This window comes from Dama dama, chromosome 1 (genome assembly GCF_033118175.1).
Source record: "Dama dama isolate Ldn47 chromosome 1, ASM3311817v1, whole genome shotgun sequence".
NCBI classification, from domain to species: Eukaryota; Metazoa; Chordata; class Mammalia; order Artiodactyla; family Cervidae; genus Dama; species Dama dama.
The window spans coordinates 15,830,734-15,842,963 of record NC_083681.1 but is presented as its reverse complement, the minus strand read 5'-3'; the positions used below and the strand labels follow the sequence as shown (position 1 = coordinate 15,842,963).

Below are 12,230 nucleotides of genomic sequence, written 5' to 3'. Positions count from 1 at the left end.
GAGACACTTGCTCCCTGGAAGGAAAGTTATGAAAAACCTAGTTAGTGTATTAAAAAGCAGAGACATCACTTTGCCAACAAAGGTCCATCTGGTCAAAGCTATAGTTTTTCCAGGAGTCATGTACAGATGTGAGAGTTGGACCATACAGAAGCTGAGTGCTGAAAAACCGATGCCTTCAAACTGTGACGCTGAAGAAGACTCTTGAGAGTCCCTTGGACAGCAAGGAGATCAAACCAGTCAATCCTAGAGGAAATCAACCCTGAATATTCATTGAAGGACTTATGCTGAACCTGAAACTCCAATAACTTTGGCCAGATGATGTGAAGAGCTGACTCAGTGAAAAAGCCCCTGATGCTGGGAAAGACTGAAGGTAAAAGGAGAAGGAGCAGCAGAGGATGAGATGGCTGGATGGCATCAGCAACTCAATGGCCATGAGTGTGAGCAAACTCCGGGAGACAGTGAAAGACAGGAAGCCTGGCCTGCTGTAGTCAACAGGGTTGCAAAGAGTTGGACAGGACTTGGCGACTGAGCAACAACAGAGAAGCAGAACGCAGGACAGCACCAGCCAGACTATTTTTCAGTAGTCCTGCCACTATCTCAGCCAGAGTGACACAGTTTTCTTTCCACCGCAAGATCAAAACAGAAATCCCATCATCTGACTCTTAGTCATTCCCACACATTCACTGGTCTGCTGTTATTATAACAGAATATCTTTTTCCCTGCTACACTATTCCTAACAGCAGTGTTCCACCCTTTTGGTCTCAAAAGCTCAAAGTGTAACATTTAGGTGAACAGTTATACAAACTAACTACTGGTAGGCAGGCAGAAGTTACTTTTTATATGCTTTTCAAAATAGTACCACTAAATAAGATAAGGCACTCTCCACTTTTCAATTCTTTGTTTCAATCAGATTTTAAGTTATACTTATTCCTGAAAGTTATAATTATTCCTGAGAATCAGGCTAAAAGCTTGCTACTTAGGACAGTCATATCTAAACAAATTAATTTGGGTACCTACACAGAAGTATTTCTTACCTCATACTACTGAACTTACAAGCATCCCCGATAGTGCTGCAAAAGCAGAAAACTGTCTCCAGATACTTGTTCCTGTTCAGTTGCCAGTAGGGGCAACTGATCACGTCCAACTATTCCCATGCCTCAAAGTACCCCTCAGTTTCCTCGCCAGGACGGAGACTCGGAATCTCTCCCTCCACTAAAGGACTCTGGTCTTCACCCTCTGCCTCTCCCTCCGGGGAGCAGGAACTGCCTCAAGCCGCCTGTTTCACACCCCCCGACAGTTCCTGACATCACACGTGCATCCAGCACTAGGGGTGGCGTTGAAAACAGACTCATTTTCTTCAAGGGACTTAAGAGAGCAAGGGAGACGCTGGACACCTAAGTATTTCATAAGAGAACAGCGGGAATGAAGGGGTATAAAGGACGCAGCAGAGACACAGCGGAGATTACACAGCACACAGCACAGATGCGGCGTCAGAAGCACTCAGGAGGCAGCTCGCCAAGACTTGGTTTCACCACTTAGCAGGTAATAATTCAGGCAAGTTCCTTAGTCCAATGTCTTTCTTTATAAAATAAGGTAATGATACCTTATTAAGACTGTAATAAGGATAAAAAACACATGACCTGTAGAAAGTTATTAGTGCGAAACTCTTAACTGGTAGAAAGTGTTCAACCAATGGCATTGTGAAAATACAAGAGTACCCTAGTCAGAAGGGAAAATAGGATAAAATAAAAAATAAAGGTCTCCTTTCAAGTAACTCACTAATTAAATTAAAATGAAGCAAAGCCCTTGGCAGTAAAAGTACTTTCCACTCAGATGTACACTGTAAAATGTCCTCATTTGACTAAGATAAATAAATGTATACACTTTTAAGCTTAAAATAAAAAAGTTTTAGTTAATGGATGAATCACTTAATTCTAAGTACAAACATCAAGGGGAAAAAATTTTAATATATATAAATATGTACATGTTACACACATGCATACATGTATCCTTTGTAACTTCTGACATATTCAAACAGAAGACTGGCCCAAATAAAACCAATTCCATCACCAGCATTTTTCAGTGTAACTATCAGCAAGGTACCAACCCTCTTGACTCTGCTGGTCTGCTGGGCTCTTGATGGAATTAATTAACATCACTTTATTGTCAAACACACCAACACTTAGTGGTATTTCACAATAACAAACAGAAAAATAAAACTCAAGCATCCAAAGATGCCAAAAATAGATTTATACTCCTCTTAGTTCTCCTGATTTAATAATTCAAAACCCAGTAAAAAATATTTCTATTATAGCAAAAGTGAGAAAGTGTGTCTGCAAATTAGGGGTGCAGATAAATATGCCCGCACTTTACACTCCTAACTCAAATGACTGGAAACAATTCACCTATCTTTTCACATATCCTAGTCAACTAATGCCTCCCAAGGATCTGCGAAAGCTTGCATTTCTTTTATTTCCAGTCACTATTGACCATAGTCATTACAATAAGATTTAAATCACTTGCCTTATATAAGCCGCTTCACTCCTACAGCCAATTTAATTTTTCTTCAGTATTCCATGGGAAGAAAAGGTTCTTTTCAAATAAGTATTCTCCTGTAAGTAATGTCCTGAGCACATACATAGCATGTTTGTCCAAGTACATTAAAGAATGTAATCTACATTCTGACTGTGAACAGGCTTTTCTAGAAATGCAAATTCTGCTGTCAATACTTACACAATAGACTACAGTACATAAGCACTGTTCATGCTCTATTCATCATTCTGTTGAAAGTTTTATTAAAAATAAATAAAAGGCCTGCAGTGTGTATAAAGCACTTGGGATACAAAAGACCTATTGTCAGAATATTTGTAGGATCTCCAAAATAGAAAAACAACTCCCCAAACAATTTAATTACAAATTATAGTAATTATTTTTTTTAATGGTACACCAGAAACCTGAATTTTTTTTCTACTTAACCAACCCATAGTATAAAAGAGGCGGCACAGTGAACTTATCATGGCATCTGATTAACAAAGATGAGACTACATTTCATATTCTTCAGAGAAACAAAGGGGATTTGAGTTCTGAGACAGCTGGTGCAAGTTGACATCTGGAAAATCTCTAAGTCCTAAGGTACATGCCAACCTTGGCTATAGTTTAATTTTTATTATTTTAGTTTCAGGTCTATCAACTACATCTTCCCTAACTAAAAGGTAGGACTTATTATTTGGTAATGCAACAGAAAGTATGAAAAACCAGGTTGCAAAAAAAAAGTTTACATACATCTTTTTTCCTACAGAGTACGGTTTCTTCAAAGATCTTATCTGGAAATATAAATACATAGGTGAAAGCCAAAGTATTCTAGCCAAAACAAATATTCCCATGGGGGATGGGGTAAGAACTGGAGAGCAGGAGGGACCACGAGTTCCAACACCCTCAACAACTCCTTTTTAAAAGAGTTTCTCAGAACCCCTTCAAAAATCCTGATTCAAACTCTGATGAGTCGAAATTAAAACTCACATGGTTTCATACAAAGCCTAGAGAGGAAAAGTTATGTATAGATCAGTTTAGCTGAGAAAGATTATTAGAAAGCTGGTAAGACTATCAGAGCTCAAAGCACACTACACAGATATCGTGTTTCCTTTTAGAAACAAACAGTTCCATCCAAATTGAAGTATCAGGGCGGAAACACTTCAAAGAGGAAGAGTTGACCTATTCTGTAAATGCTTGCTCAACACTTTTACCCGAACAAATACAGAAAATACATGGGGAATTCACGCACTGACAAATAAACTTGCATGTAATTTTCTCATTCCATCATGCAAATATGAATTCATTATTAAAACTCTGAAGTCATGCATCCATTCTTCAAGCTATTTAGACAGACATTTTTGCTTTTCCAAATCAGAGAACAACAAATTATTACCATTAATTGATCACAGCCCCATCAACCTGAGATACAAGTTTTCTGCAAAAACTTCAGTAATATAAGTGAAGTTGACATAGGTGTTTTGTTTCATTCTGCAGTCACTGAATGTCACTGCAGTTATTTCGTAGGAAAATAAGACCATTCACTGTCTCTTTCTCTTCCTAGCCTGGAATGGTTACATTAAAAATCTACTGTACTGGCATCATTCAGGGATTTATCCTCCCTTAATTTTGAACACTATTCACTATTTACCAGATTAAGCTGGTTGCTTTTTCTTGCTTGTTTTTGCCTTTTTCCCTCTAGCTATATAATGAAGATGAGGAAAACATCTCTCTTTTAAAATATTTTTAAAGTAATAATACTTAATATTATCATAGCCCTTTACAAATGTCAAAGAGCTCTCATACATATTCTCTTTCATACTTATTACCAACTCTGGAACTAGACTGTCTGGTACTAAACTATGATTCTCCCACCCTGTTGTGACCTCAAGGAAGTTACTAAACTCTCTGTGCTTCAGTTTCCTCATCTATAGTGATAATTCTCATACTTCACAGGACTGTTATGAGAATTCAATGACTACACATAAAATACTTAAAACAGTGCCTATTACATGGTACACACTACATAAGCATTAGCTATTTTTTTTAAATTACTGTCATCAAGATAAATCATCATATTCAGGTCTCACAACAATTCTATAAAGACAGCAAGTATCATTTTACCCTTTTTCCAGGTAAAGGAATCAGGCTCAGAGAAATCAAGCCAAGTTACAGTTAAGAAGCAGAATCCAAACTAAAAATACTCAGGTCTAAGAAAGTACCAAGACTTTTCACTACATTAGTTTGTACATATTATGCAGCATAATTTTTTGGCTTACACAGTTCAATATACTTCTAAAGACTATAATTACTACTCTTTTAAACATTTAAACACTCAAATAATTCTAGGCGGCACACACTGATAACCATGCTAAGAATATACCTTTTATTCAAAAATAAACCTTCATCTCTTGCTAAGCATTTTAAGAGTAGCAAAAGTGAGTCAGACTTCCAAAGAAAGTCCAAAGCTGGACAAGGTAAACCAATCATTAATTTTCCAATATTTAGAGTTTATTTTTAAAAACAAAACATATACCCCATGAACTTGAACACTTGCATACTATGATTTATGTAGGGCAGGGAAACAGCATGCATTTAGAGTCAAAGTTCAAGTTCTAGTTGAATCTCTTCTAAGCAGGGACAATGGACAGTCATTCACTCCTCTGAGCCTGAAGTTACTCATCTGTCCAATGAGAACTTCCTCACAAGAGATAATGTAGGCCAAACACTTTTCTAACTATAAAAACTAGACCAAAATGTGTTAACATTACATCAGTTACTTTGATGATGTTGGGGAACACTACTGAACATTCATCACTCACCATTTTTTTTCCCCAAAGAAAACTGCTGATAGAAGTCTTGCAATATGGAAATATCATTCTGAGTATTTTGTGTAATTGTATAAGGTGACAATCTGGATTGGACTACCACAGGGAAAGAGAAATTTCACTGGTAACCCACAAAGTATCTATTCTAGTACCATGTACTTCAAGGAGACACAGTAAAATCTGAACAGAAGAAATAAGAGAATAGATCATGTCACAAGCATCTGCGTATTTTTCTTTCTGATTTTAAATAGTAAATGTTTTTAATTTAATCATAAAGAAACTAAGTGCACACATTATCACCAGAGCAGTAACCATAATACATTACATTTGTGTGATACTTTTACAGTGTTTAAAGCATTTCACACATATCATTACAGAAATACAGTATTACTGTTTGCTCACATGTGTATTTTAATATTTACAAAAATTCCACTCTTAGGCAAGTCCCTTAACTTCAGTGTCTCAACACACACAAAAAAGGAAGGATTTACACTGCATAGTAGATAAGACTCCTTTTTAGAACTACCATACATACAATTACAAGTCTTTGATTACAAAAAGAGTAAAAAAAGTATTTAATGAGAGGAAATTTTAAATTACAAAAATACAACTTATTAGAAATGAGTATGTGATTTTAAATGTCCCTTTTTAAAAATCTTACAGTTAAAATATGTTCCAAAATTTCTGGAAAATTGAGTTAACAGCATTTTATAGTTAAACTTTGTAGTTAATTTGAGAATCACAGACTATTTCAAAGAAAACTGCATAAATACATTTACTAATGTAAGGTTAAAATTCAGTAATTATCAATATACCATATACAATATAAAATACAACACTAAAATTAATTCACACATAGTTCCAAAAATACTTTAGAATATTTTCATACTCAGAGATACTGTGAACTTATGAACTGTAACAATGGAGTATCATACATACAGATGACTTCAATTATTTAAGGTCTCTGGCTTAGTATATAAAGTATCAACTTCTGTACAAAGAAAATAAAACCACTCCTAATAGTATCTTATAGAATTCAAAGGAAAAAAAAAAGAAAATTTTAACAGCAACCTGTTTATACTATTTATCAAGCACCTACTATTAGCTACCATCATTCAAAAATGAAATCAGATCCTTCCTTTTCAGAAGCATAAAATTTAAAGACCAAGTAGAGACAGTGCCATGGGTGCAGGGGAGAGAGGGGTTACTCTTTCTGGACTGGACTACCAGGGGCTTTTTCCCACCCAATGATTTCAAAATCAGAACCAGTCATCCATCTGACTGAGGATGAAGAAACAAATATCATGTTCTTCAGTTATTCTTTTAGTTACTTTTTTCAGGAACAATGATGAACTGCTTATGATTACACACACACACACACACACACACACACACACACGCACACGCACACTAAAATGGTCTGGCCTAACTGAAATCATGCCATGACTTGAAGTCTAGAAGCAGGAGTCAGGAGATCACTTCTGGCACTAAATATCTCTGTGACTTTGGAGAAAACACCACCAAACCATTCTTGGCCTTCAAACACTTACGGTGTCTTTGGGTTAAGTTACTAAACTTCTCTAGGTCTATTCCCTCAACTACAAACTTGCACAGTTGTACTAGAATCCAAAAATATCTGGATTAGTGGTTCTCACTTTAAGGAGAGATTCCTGGGCCCACTCCCCAGAATTCAGAATGTCTAGTTCGGAACCTAGGAAACTAAATGCTCATCAAGCAAGTGACTGAAATGTGCAAGTGGGCCTCAGGCACACTTGAAAAATTAACTAGCTGATCTCTAACGCCCTAACTGTATAAAAAGATGACATTACTCATTTCAGCACCAAGGTCTTATTCAGGAATTCTGGATCAAGCTCAATGTGCAGGACATTATCTATGTTAAGCAAACATTTATAGAGAGTAAGAAAGGAAGGAAGGGAGCGGGTAAAGACAGAAGGGAAGGAAGGGAGAGGCTAGCTAGCTTACTGGTCAGATTTTTGCCTAAGAAATACAGAACAATAGTAAAATTAAAAGTGCATAAAACATACATCAGTAGCTGGAAAGTGAAGACCTCAGTCTCCACACACATACCATTTTAAATACAAAATCAGCCCTTGTCAAAGTGCAAAGTCTAGGAAGGAAAAAGCAAAAAATAGTACATGGAAGCCAAAAGAATTTTAAAGGGAAATTACTGATGACTAAAACTTGGTGACTATTTTCCCCAGGTAGAAGAGAACAGAATTTAGGGACTAGGACTTGGATTAGGGACTAAAGTTTGAAGTTACTCATACACATAAATTTCATTTGGGATAATATATGAACTGCAGAAATATTGTCGGCAATGTTAACTTTCGTCCATTTTTTCTTTCCATTTTCCCATTCACTTACATTATAATTTTTGAGATGTTTTATCTTCACTTCTGATGATCTTCAAATGTCAATGGCTCTTAACACATTAACTGTAAACAAACACAAAGGAACTTAAGGGAATTCAGATATTTAAGGAAGCCTACAGTAAAACAGTGTAAAATACTCTGTACAGCCTACAGGGGAGGGGCGGGCAGAAAGACGTTTTGGCATCATGTTTACTCACTTTATTAATTTATCTGCTATTCAAAATGTAAAACTCTTCTTCTAACTGAAAGTGATACTACCCTTACTATTCAGGCAAAGAAAAAAAATTATCCTATTTTCCGTTGGAAGAAAAAAACATTCAAAACTAGAGAAAATTCTCTCCAAAGATTGAAATTCTGAACTTAATATACTGTGCACCTCATCGTTCTGCTCAACAGAAAGTGCAACTGGTCAAGGAAACTCACCTCCCAGTCAAGACACCCACCCGACCTGCCCAGGACGGCCCTCACCGCTGAGCCAAGTTCTGCCCTGCAGCTGGGGCACCAGACCGCCAGGCATGGTGCGTGCATTTCAGCACTGAGCCCTGAAGTGAGACAGAACTTGGGCCCAGACGTCAAACTGCTCTCCCGAATCTGCAGTTTCCTCACCTGTAAAACGGGAATAATAATACTGCTTCTTTTATACAATTAGGAGAAAATGCATATAAGGAATTTTAGCACTATACCAAGCACACAGTAAGCACTCAATAAATGTTAAGTGCTTTTATTTACAATATTATTGTGACTACTGATATTACTACGATCGTTTACTACGACAACTTTCACTTGAAAAGCAGAGTTTATCTCAGGTGTTCATATTTTTAAGTACTGCCTTTGGTTATAACAGAAGAATATTATCCAGTACCAGTAACAGAGGACATTTATATTATGTAAAATTTTATTCTTGACTTTTGCTGGATGTCCTGGCTCAATTCAAGAAAACTAGGGCTCATAATTACTAGCCCATCATGAGTCAGTTATTACACCTTTGGCTAACACACAACCTCCTAACAAAGTCTTACTTGAACAACTACCCACTTGCTAGTTTCAGTATTGCCAATGCTGTTAGAAAGAAGATGGATACGTCTGTTACTCATGCCTATCAAATTCCTTGAGCACAATGAATCACAGGAGTCTCCCAGAAGAGACTCCTCTACCCTCCTCCATTAATCCCCAATGACTAAACTTCTTATGTTTGACATTACATGCGTAAAATATTAATATTTAAGTTTGGTAACAAAAATGCATGAAACACTGAGTGCTCTGAATTTTCCATCAAACTTTTAGGTTGAAGATACAAAAATAAACAAACTATATTGGCAAAAGCATTCATAAATTAACATGGCCCTCAACAGCCCGCTTTCCTTTCCTTACGAAGACCAAACCTCAACTGAAATGAGAGAAAATACCTCAGTATAACCTGATGCAGCATCCTGGGAGGATGTAAAACACATGGATACATGGCCTCAAAATGAACGCCAAAGTGCAGAGGAGTCAGCAGTGCAGGCCACTGTCCTCAGACCACCTCCACTTCACCCAACAATTCCTTGAGCTTCGCAAATGAAATAGCAAAGCTGGTCACTCTTCATGTGATTTCTATCTGCTTTTCACTTAGTGCCACGGGAATTAATAAATGCATCCTTTTCACTGTATGGTCCCAGATTAAGATTATAAAAATCTATCCTAAGATAATACACACACAAAAAAAGTAAAAAGCTTAAAAACTCAAAAGTTTAGAGGGCTCCAAGATACAGTTCTCATTTTTGGTTTGCTACAACATATCATCTCTCTCTTGCCAGGCATTTTCCATTAGGATCACTGCAGGCAAACCTAAGAATGTCTCTGGCATAATTAAGTGTTGCACACTTAATTTTTCCTTGCTTTAAAAAAATATTTTCCTTGCTTTAAGATGATTTAGCTGTATACATGGGAGAAGCTACTGCCTGTCTTCAATACCTATTCTCTCTTATTCCTTAGAAACACACTTCCAATTTCTGATTTAGAATAAGGCCTCCCAGAAGAAACTACATAATCTAGCCTCCACTGTAGCTAGGTATGGTATGGGACCATGATCTGACCAACTGGATGTAAACTTAAAAGGCAGTAAGTGACTTTGAAAAATGTATCCTTTAAATAGAGGCAACATGTCTTTCTTCTTCCTGTCCTCCTTTTTGACTCATGAGGATCAGTGGTTAAAGAACTGCAACAGTACTTTTGGCTCTCATGGTAAGATTGGAATGTAAGATACAGCAAGTTAGAAAGAGTCTGTGTCCTGGATACTTTATATCCACTGTATCAGATCTATATTAACTATTCCTGGGTCTTTACATAGCGCAAAAATAACACAAGACTATCTTTGTTTTATGCCAAGGTTACTTTGGATTTTCTGTTATACTCTGCTAAACCTAAACTTTAAAAAAAAAAAAAAGAAGGGTTTTCCAAGTAAGTGTATTTAGGTTTTTTGAAGTGTATAGATTGAAACATTTAAAAATTTTTATTATGTAGCATCTGCCCTTATTTAACCTAGACTAAGAATTACTTAAACAGCCCAAGAGTTAATCACACCCAGTAAAGTCTTTTAAAGAAGGAAAATTCATCAGCAATGACTGCCACGGTACTACGGTACTTGGCCAGGAGAATTACAAAACTTGCTCATAAGTGGTCTACAGTGATGACAACATTGGTACATACAGAGAAACACATTAAGAGGGACACCCACAGTTAGTTCTGTGTAACAAAGCTACAGGAAAGGGAATTGAGGTTACTGGGGTTATTATTTTCATTAAAAGGGCATCTTCCCTGTCCCTTTAATTATAATAACCTTGTATCAATCTTTTCATTTTATATAGTTCCATTTTTAACCTGACTTCCTGTGTAAAGCAAGCTTATAAAATCACTCCCTATGCAGACTATCACCTCTCAATAGTTTTAATCCTATCCATTGATTTAACTAAATCATAGAGTAGGCCAAGACAAAGCAAGTTCTTTACCAACTCAAAACTAACTTCCTTTAGAAAGAAAATACTCTATACTAATCTAGAGAATTTCCTGCATCACATGCAACCTTTGTCCCTGGTGAGTTTGAATACAATAGCATTAACTGGAAGCTTTCCAAAATAAACTCACTGCTTTCTGAACATCTGTATCTGGGTTATTTCCTTCCCTTGGACATAATCCTTTATTGGTTCAGGTGATAGCCTTCTGGAATTCTTTTTAATAGTTTTAAAAATTGTATGTTACCACTAATGCATCTCACCCAAGGACCTATTTTTATAAGCCCCAAAACATATATTCTTGTTTTGGTATTCTTTCTTGTGGCTAAGAAAGAAAAGCTCTCAGGAAATTTCCTAAAAGCCATATATAATAAATCCACAAGAGATGGACTTTTACCTTTCATTATTTCAGTTAACATTTTTACAAAAGTGCTCTCAAGTAATAGGCTTGAAGTTACTAAGCAACCATCAGTAAAAGACCCAAAACAGTGGTTCTCAAACTTCAGCATGCATCAGGGTCACCTGGCCGTCCGGCTAAAATACAAACACTGGTCTCCACCCCCAAAGCTTTGGATTCAGCTACATCTGAGGTAGAGCCAGGAAACCTGTATTTGAACAAATTCCTAAAGGATGCTGATGTTACTGTCTTGGAACTAGTGAGCTATATTAATAGAAGACTGATGATGACAGAGTAAGCAGGTAAAAATCATACACAGGACCCAGTTTCAGCTTTAGTATTAACCCAAACACTTGTGATCAATAAGTAATCTCTTTAAATGTTCTTCCAGAAAAATATACACAAGTACTGATTAGTTCACAGTAATACTGGATCTTATCTAATAGAACTTTAAGGTTCTTTTAGGGTCCTGTTACAATGAAACTCAAAATAAGTAATTTTTAGGCTGTCAAAATGTTCAACGTCTGATGCAAGGTGTTAATAATAAGGCCAAGGTTGGAGATACAATCTATTAGCTTCACTTTGTTCTGTAGCTATAGTCCACTAACTCAGCCAGCTGCCTCAGAAGTCATGCCAAGAGTCAAAAGGAGAATTGGTAAGAATGTATCACTGGATACAAATCCATCACCACTACTGAAAAAAACAACCTGAAAGGATACTTCCTACTGGCATCACTTCTAAGTGACCTTGGGGCTGAAACCAGAAATGAGACCTTCCAGTGAAATGTAGTTTAGAAATCTTAAAAATTCCTACTTCTTCCAGCTATGTGTGTCTGCGTACAAGCATGCTAAGTTGCTTGAGTTGTATCCGACTTTTGGCAACCGTATGGGCCTGTAGGTGGCCAGGCTCCTCTGTCCATGGGATTCCCCAAGCAAGAATACTGGAGTGGGTTGCTATGTCCTCCTCCAGGGGATCTTCCTGACCCAGGCATCGAACCTGCGGCTCCTGAGGCTCCTGCACTGCCAGCAGATTATTTACTGCTGAGCCACCAAGGAAGCCCCTTCAAGCTATAAGTATCATCAAAATTCATAGA

At 36.9% G+C, this 12,230-nt stretch overlaps 1 protein-coding gene across 2 annotated transcripts in view; it reads right to left on the bottom strand.

Annotated features, from left to right (window-relative positions):
• MTMR2 (myotubularin related protein 2) overlaps positions 1 to 12,230 on the bottom strand; it is a 105,292-nt gene that overhangs the window by 88,676 nt on the left and 4,386 nt on the right. The window contains exon 2 of one of the 2 annotated variants that reach the window (XM_061143749.1): positions 7,743 to 7,813. The exons of the other annotated variant lie outside the window; for it this stretch is intronic. The gene's annotated coding sequence lies outside the window, so the exon portion shown is untranslated. The remainder of the gene's footprint in view (positions 1 to 7,742; positions 7,814 to 12,230) is intronic. 2 annotated transcript variants of the gene reach the window in all.